The 6,218-nt window shown below is 40.5% G+C and overlaps 1 long non-coding RNA gene across 1 annotated transcript; it reads right to left on the bottom strand.

The window, feature by feature from the left end:
* Nucleotides 1-4,831: 4,831 nt before the first annotated feature.
* LOC128648168 (uncharacterized) lies at nt 4,832-5,101 on the bottom strand. Its single transcript, XR_008400523.1, has 2 exons — nt 5,024-5,101; nt 4,832-4,943 (listed from the first exon to the last, which is right to left on the bottom strand). It is a non-coding gene; the product is annotated as an uncharacterized LOC128648168 (long non-coding RNA).
* Between the last annotated feature and the right edge of the window lie 1,117 nt (nt 5,102-6,218).

Below are 6,218 nucleotides of genomic sequence, written 5' to 3'. Positions count from 1 at the left end.
TTGGGAGCTTATGATATGGGAGGAAATGGGCCATCTTGGTAAGATGATCAACAACAACAAGTATGGTATTGTAACCAAGTGACAATGGAAGTTCGACGATGAAATCCATTCCTATGGTTTGCCACGGTCGGTCAGGTATCTGTAATGGTAAGAGTAATCCGAAAGGAGGTCTTTTTTCAGTCTTGGAAACTGTACATATGTGGCAAGATTGAACATATCTTTGCACAGAAGTTCTGATAGCAGGCCACCAGTACGTACGTGAAAGAAGATCATAGGTTTTGTGGATTCCAAGATGTCCTGCCATCGGTGAGTCATGATGTTCTTTTAACAAATTGTCTCGAAGGGAAGGTGGTACATAAAGACGTCCTTGGTGGTAATAGAGACCATCTTGTCCTAGTGTGAGTTTAAGCTTAGGAATGGAAGTATCTTTCTGTTGTAGGAGTTTAAGGACTTCAGGATAAGTAGGAGATAGTGTAATGAATTGCTCAACTGGAATGACTGTACCAGGAGCATCGGAATGATGAGGATTGGTATCTTTTCTGGACAAGGCATCCGCTTTCCCGTTCTTACTCCCTGGTCTGTAGGTTATATGGAAATCAAACCTTGATAGGAATAAACTCCATCTTAGCTGTCTAGAGGATAAGGTACGGTTAGTCAGAAGGTATTCCAGATTTTTGTGGTCCGTATATATTAGTATCGGAAATTTACTGCCCTCTAGGAGAAGTCTCCAGTGTTCTAATGAGACCTTGATCACTAACAACTCCTTTTCGCCTACAGGGTAGTTATATTCGGCTGGTGTCATTACTCGTGAAAAGAAGGCAACAGGGTGGAGTGGATCTTCTGGAGTTTTACGTTGAGACAGAATGGATCCTAGAGCGTAGTTGGAGGCGTCAACTTCAAGTACATAATGGGCATCAGGGTCTGGAAACTTAAGAATCGGTGCTTTAGTGAAAACATCCTTAAGGTGTTCGAAAATAGCCTGTGTTTGAGGTGTCCAGTGGAAGGTAGTTTTGATACTTGTAAGAGAAGTTAAAGGCTTAGTAAGAGAGGAATAATTCTTGATGAATTTCCTATAGTAATTGGAGAAACCGAGGAATTTTTGCAGGTCCTTTTTGGAGGAAGGTATGTGCCAGTTTTTAATAGTTTGCACTTTTGATTCATCCATCTGAATTCCTGTGGGAGTGATAGTATAACCCAGGAATGTAATAACAGAGGTATGGAAGATGCATTTTTTTTTCCAATTTGGCAAAAAGTCGGTGTTGTCTAAGGCGAGAGAGCACCCAACGGACGTGTTTTATATGGTCAATGATGTTAGTAGAGTATATCAGAATGTCGTCCAAATATACAACTACACAGATGTCAAGGAGATCACGGAATATATCGTTTATTAGATATTGGAACGTTGTCGGGGCATTACAGAGCCCGAAAGGCATCACCTTATACTCGTAGAGCCCATATCTTGTTCTGAAGGCGGTGAGCCACTCGTCTCCTTTTCGGATCCTGACGAGATTATAGGCTCCACGTAGGTCTAATTTAGTGTATATGGTGGCTTGACTGAGACGTTCGATGAGCTCGGGAATTAGAGGTAAGGGATAGCGGTTCTTGACAGTCCGTTTATTAAGTTCCCTATAATCAATTATAGGGCGTAGGGAGTTGTCCTTATTTCTGACGAAGAAAATGCCGGCCCCAGCAGGGGAAGAAGAGGGTTGTATAAACCCTTTCCTTAAATTCTCTGAAAGGAAAGTTTTGAGGTGATCTAGTTCAGGCTGTGATAGAGGGTATATGTGCCCGTAAGGAATGGAAGCACCTGGAAGTAGTTGAATAGGACAGTCGTACGGGCGATGTGGAGGAAGGGACTCTGCTTCCTTTTCACTGAATACATCTTGAAAATCTTGATAGTCAGAAGGAATAATTCTTCCAGTAGGGGGGCAGAGCTAGCCACTAAAGCAACCAGACGTGTTTCTGTGAAGCTCCGGGCTTTTAGCTATAAATACATAGATTAATTTGTATATAATAAGCCTGAGCTTCTACTTTTCACTATGTAATAGCATTGCTAACTACTACAAGCTCCAGAGAGAAGGAAAGGACTCTATATCGAGGATATTTTAAAGGCTTCCCTTTTTCAGATACGCCACGTGGAGCTGTTGATTCTAATACCTACTTCATAAATACAGCTAAAATGGAGGCTGTACAAGCCTGGGAGCAACACGTTCACTGTATAATGGAGGAGCACTTTCATAACATATCTGACGATATTCTATCACTTCTCACTCTTCTAACACAGCAGGAGCCTGGGAGCATGGACCCTATACTGAGCGATCTCAACAACACTAATACGGAGAGACCAGTTGAGTGCGGGCAGGAGCCAGAGGCTGAGCCGGTCCCTCTATCTATTGGGGGCAACTGTAATGTCCAACCGCCGGAGTCATGTAAACTCCCAGATCCCACAACCTCTTCACTTACCCGGGCCCAGAGGAATGCGGCCAGCCCATGGGGCAAAGAGCTACATATTGAGACTGGGGATCCGATAACTTGTGCTGATCCGCAGGCGGCTTCTAGCTCTCACCAGTACAGGGGGAAGTCAGCAACGCTGATGTCGGCACCTAGTGTCTTCTGTCCTGCAGAAAGAGCCTTAGTTTTTCTATCTGGAGTCCGGATGCTTCACTCCAGAGCAGATGACTTTCTTCTCTTTGCAAGGGGTGCCCTACATGTTTTCGGCGGAGACTTGATACTCATACAACGGAGCGTTCAGGACAAATGGGGCGTGGGTTAGTGAGAGTCTTTGCTTCCTTTCTCTCCCTTCCCACTACATTATGGAGGACAGCTTGACCCTGTTTTGGACTGTTATCCCCCTGTAGTCTGGTATTGTATACACGTTACTGAGCCACCACACTACCCCAACTTATTGTGTATGCAGCCTTTCATATGCCCATATTCCTTCGTTCAGAAATATATACTCTCTCAAAAGGACATATATACAATTACTGCTTGCCTAAATGTATAACGCTAACTCTATTGACTGTTCTTATATAGTTCTGCAGAGGTGGCTTTGAGCACTTATGTAAATGATGTACTTTGGCCCTTACGTGACATTATCTGAGCGGACATTGTATGTGTAAAGTTGCTGTTACATGAGCCTCGCTATAGCAAGTGTGCCCAAACTGCATTATCATAGCTACAACCATGTTATCCCTCTGCACAATAGTTAACTGCAGCATGCTACTGACAAATTGTGCTTCTTTTCTTTTAAATTGCTATGTGCAATAGGGATGTATACATTCAGCATACACAACTTACAATGTTAACCAGTTTTTTGCCCTGTTTACAGTTCAATTTAGCCCATTTATTCATCAGATTTATAAGCTGCTGATGTTCATATATACTATATGCATGCTTTTATTTAACTCATTTAAATGTTGTAAAGAAAGAGAAAATTCATTAACTATGCTGTTATTGTGCTCCTCCACACTGTTCTATTTGATTATTTATGCGTTGGCTTCTACAGATAGTATTTGAGCTTCAAGTTGTGTTTATACAGTTAGTGTTAAGAGGCCACTGAATTCTCAATATTTTATTCCACGGTTCTTTAATAGCTGAGCGGCTGGCTCCATATATATTTATCTATATGTTTTTATTTTTACTTTTATCACTCCCCCCCCCCACACTTTATCTAGAGCTTTGGGTGTTTACTTAAATCCCAAAGTTTACTGCGCGGTTTCCCTTGATAAGTACCGCATTTAATATGACCTTTTTATTTTTAGGGACCAGTTGCAGTGCCGATAGAGGCTATACTAATACTAGGGTAGAGCTGGGAAGACATCCGGGGACTGAGTCATATACTATTTCAAATCATTTCAGTTCTCACAAAGAGATTCTAGTTTGTTTTTGTTTTTAAGTATGGGACCCTATTCTGTTTTCATGGATGTCTGGCGCCAACCCAAGGGCCCTGGGTGGTGCCGGATCCTGAGCATTATTTTATAGAATATGGCCCCTAGCTTCTTGTAAGCCTACCTCTTGCTAATTTATTAATAGTCCTATTCCCTAGTTAATGCTTTCTTTCCTGGTTCCTTTGCCTCAATTTTATGTATCTTAACAAATTCAGGCATTGCTGCAGGTCTTCATTCCCTTTTCATTTTAACCAATAAGCAAACTTCAAATTATATTCATCTATTTTAAATATAATCTTTATATCATATCCATGAGTTCCATGTTATATAATTTCACTTATATCAAGTGTTATTTGTGCATTGGGGTACTTTAGATTTACATGCTTATACTTTTGCTGTGAACCCCCTTTCAAACAAACCTAAGAGTAAAAGAAAAAGAGGTTTCTTGCGCAATATGGTACTTTAATATACACTGTTTTTTGTTTTGTTTTTTCTGAAACTTTCTGTATCATAGCAATTTGCGTTGTATATGTAGTAAATGTAATTACTTGTACCTTGGTGCATAAGTATATTTGATCAGAGCTTTCTGTATTGCATTTTATTCCTTGTATGTACTTTAATTTTCAAACCTCAATAAAAATATTATAAAAAAAAAAAAATTCTTCCAGTAGGATTTATAGAACAGATCAAGGAGTGATGAAAACAGGTGTTCTTGCAATAATCTGAGAGGAATTTGACTTCGAGGCGATCCCAATGTATGGTGGGTTGATGCGTCTGTAACCATTGTAGACCAAGCACCAGGGGAAACATGGGAGAATTTATCACATCAAAGGATATGAATTCAGTGTGTGCACTTGACGTGGAAACCTTGATGGGAATAGTTTGGTGTGTAATAGGACCGGAACTAATTGTATTACCATCAATAACTCTAATGGACACAGGTCTTGCTTTCAACACAGTGGGTATTTTATTTATAGTGACAAAAACAGAATCAATATAGGAAGAATGTGCCCCAGAGTCGATGATGGCTTCACTGATTTGCTGGTGTAGATCCCACTGTAAGGTAAGAGATAAAGAGCAGTAAGCAACTTGGTTAACATTAGTGGTTAAGCATGTGGTTTTTCTGAAGGACTTACGTTTCTTCTGCCTTTGTAAGATAGGACACTCTCTTACAGTATGTGCATTTGAAGCACAATACATGCAGAGGTTGTTTATGCGTCTGCAATTTCTTTCTTCTGGTTGTAAAGGGCCTCTAGTGAATCCCAAATCCATAGGTTCTGAGGTTTGAGTGACTGTAGGTTTTTGGTAAGTAGAAGAGGGTCTTGTGATAGTATCCATACCTTGTTTTTCTGATTTGCGTTCTCTCAACCTTCTATCAATCTGAATGCTTAGTGTAATTAGTCCTTCCAAGGACCTAGGAAGCTCTATGCGAGCGAGTTCATCTTTAAGGGCATCATTTAGACCTAAACGGTACTGATTCCTAAGGGCAATATTGCTCCACTCAGTATCTTTACTGTATTGCTTGAACTCACTTAAATATTCCTCCACCTGCTTTTTCCCTTGTTTAAGAGACCTCATTTTAGTCTCTGCAGTAAGCTGAGTGTTAATATCTTGATAAAGAATTGCCATTTCCTTGAAGAAGTCTTCCAGTGATGTTAAAATAGGATGATCTTGTTCAAAGAATGAGTCAGCCCACTTGCGGGGTTCACCTCGCAGAAAAGAAATGACCGTTAAAACCTTAACTCGTTCAGTTGCGTAGGTTTTAGGTTTTAGACTGAAAAGAAGATAACAAGAGTTTTTGAACTGAGAGAACATAGCCCTGTCTCCATGGAATTTGTCGGGCATAGAGACTTGGGGTTCTGGGGTAGCCTCTGGTGTGGCTGATTTATTCATTGAGTCTTTTATTATATTGTTGAGTGTCTCATTTTGAACTTGTAATTCTCTAAGGCCATGACTTAGCTGATCCACCCTCTGGGAGAGAGTGTAAACAATTTTAGGTAATTCCGCTGGATCCATTTTTATAGGCTTCAGTATTATGTAATAAGCTGGTTGTGGTTGTGGATCTCAACTGCAGAAAATATATGATTGTATGCCTTACTTTAAGATACAATGAGGAAGTTACAATGTATCTGTCTGTATGGCAGTTGAAAGTTACTATTTGATTTAAATTCCTGATCAGTATTTCTGAATCAGGTTGCACAGCAGTTGTTAACCAAACGCACCGTGGATGGGATACACTTTTCCTGATAGTCACTGTGCACACAGGGGGAGCGTTTGGTCAGTAGAGATGCAGCAGGCTGTTAGTCAATTGAAGTGTGATACACGCTGATA

The sequence above is a fragment of the Bombina bombina genome, chromosome 2 (assembly GCF_027579735.1).
Source record: "Bombina bombina isolate aBomBom1 chromosome 2, aBomBom1.pri, whole genome shotgun sequence".
Lineage (NCBI taxonomy): Eukaryota > Metazoa > Chordata > Amphibia > Anura > Bombinatoridae > Bombina > Bombina bombina.
This window is presented reverse-complemented; position numbering and strand designations above follow the sequence as displayed.